The 1,977-nt window shown below is 30.5% G+C and overlaps 1 pseudogene; it reads right to left on the bottom strand.

Annotated features, from left to right (window-relative positions):
• Positions 1-1,453: 1,453 nt before the first annotated feature.
• Positions 1,454-1,742, bottom strand: LOC111376303 (annotated as a pseudogene).
• Positions 1,743-1,977: the final 235 nt, after the last annotated feature.

The following is a 1,977-nucleotide window of genomic DNA, read 5'->3' as shown; positions in this document are numbered from 1 at the left end:
CTTTAATATCTAATGATAGAATTTAATTTAAATTCTCCTGACACTTGAATAAATTCTTAAATTTTTCTTTATTAATTGGAGCTAATCACACTTTATAATCTCTTGACTAATAACTAATTTATCAACAACACCTTCTTCCCAAGTTTAAAACTAATTTTACTCTTCAATCTAGTGAAACTAGTAACCACAATTCCACCCATTTAAAATAAATTTGTTCCATAAAAACAACTCCTAAGTGAAATATTCCATTTATCTAATCATTTCCACAATTAATTAATCAAAAATTCCAAAATCAAATTCTAGGGTTTCCCAAAAAAAAATTTCACATCTCTTTACCTTAATGTAGATAGAAATTCAAGAATCAATAACTTGAGCTCCAAGTAGTATTCATCTCAAAAATCTGAAAATTTCGAGTCAAAAATAAAACCCTAGAATTTTAACATAATTCATACTTTATCACTTAAAACAAATGGAAAAATTCAACCCAAGTTTGAAGAGATTAGCCTTACCTCTTTTCTTCTTCTTCCCTTTTCTTCTTTCCTTCCTTCTTTCTTTTTTTTCTTCCCTTTTTCCCTAATTTTTTCTCTCTTTTTCGGTCTCCAGCTTGCTGCCCGTTTTTCTCACTGTGTGTGTGTCTGTGTGTGTGTTTTTTTTTTTTGAGATAAAAATGGGTCAATGGTTGAATATAATGGTCCACAAACCCAATTTTTAAAAATAAGTCCTTCAACTCCATTTTTGAGTGACATTTAATCCTATAACTTCCAAAAGTATATAAATAAATTCCAAACTTTGAAATGTATCCAATTTAACCTTCATATTTTGCCAATTGTAAAATAAACCCAAATAAAATATTTAATTTCATTTTAGTCCTTAATTGACATTGACCTTGACTATAGACATATAATCAGAATCAGTAGCAAATAGCTCATTATTAAAATCTAAGCCAGAACAAAGACAACAAAGAGCAAAAAAATCATAATGACCAAATTTATTCTCTTATAGGCTATAATCCTTTGGTGTTAAAACCTATCCTTGGTAATCCACCCATCAACCGTGAAGGATGTGACATTTAATAAATAGGAATAAATTTTTGATGCATATAGTTTCTATGTTCATAGGTTCCAAGATTTGCTCAAGAGGCACCAGTGGGGAACACGCTATAAAACAGTACAAAAATACGTCAAACCATGTTATAAACACAAAACAATTCATTGCAGCCACAATGCATTAACATATAGTGATAATGAGGAAGAATGCACAAAACATCTCAAACAAAAGGATGAAAGTCAAATCATTTTAAACAGAAAACTTTCTTGAGACTTCGCATAAAGTTTTAACATTTTCCATGAAGAAGAGAACAATTAATCCAAAATTCGCTATAAAATCTAATACATCCATAGAATATAGAAAGACTCTAACATTGTAAAAACCCTAGTCATGGCAGTCGAATGAACTACTTCTTTGATGATTTCTTCTTCGAGCCCAAGTTAGTGGGCTGTGGCTTGAGGTACTTTTCAACTGCACTTGGATCCAATCAATTAAGAGGGTGACGGTTGAAGATGGCCAATTGGGAATTGTAAGCAGAGAAGGTAATATAACACCTGCATATATAAGCAGCATTGTCTGAAATGGTCCTAACACGTATCCTGTGATGAATGCCAACACTGAAAAAATACCAGCGCTAGCTGTGTTAGGTGCTTAGCTATCTTTTGCCCTTGCCAATCCATCTATAAATTAATCATTAAGAAAAATAATTGCTTTCAAAAACATTAAAAATATACGTCCACTCACAAACATATGAAATTGAATGATACATATCAAAATCAAATGGAATAATTAAAATTACTGTTATCCTACGTAATCTATGTTTTCTATATTCATTCTGAAAAAGAATTCGATGCAATGATTTAAAGACTGAAATGAAAAATAATTGTTCCCAAATGAATAAAAAAATGAAATGCTTAGAACTCTGAATAC

This window comes from Olea europaea, unplaced genomic scaffold (assembly GCF_002742605.1).
Source record: "Olea europaea var. sylvestris unplaced genomic scaffold, O_europaea_v1 scaffold1485, whole genome shotgun sequence".
Taxonomy (NCBI): Eukaryota; Viridiplantae; Streptophyta; class Magnoliopsida; order Lamiales; family Oleaceae; genus Olea; species Olea europaea.
Note: the sequence above shows the minus strand (reverse complement) of the source record. Positions and strands in the feature narration are given on the sequence as shown.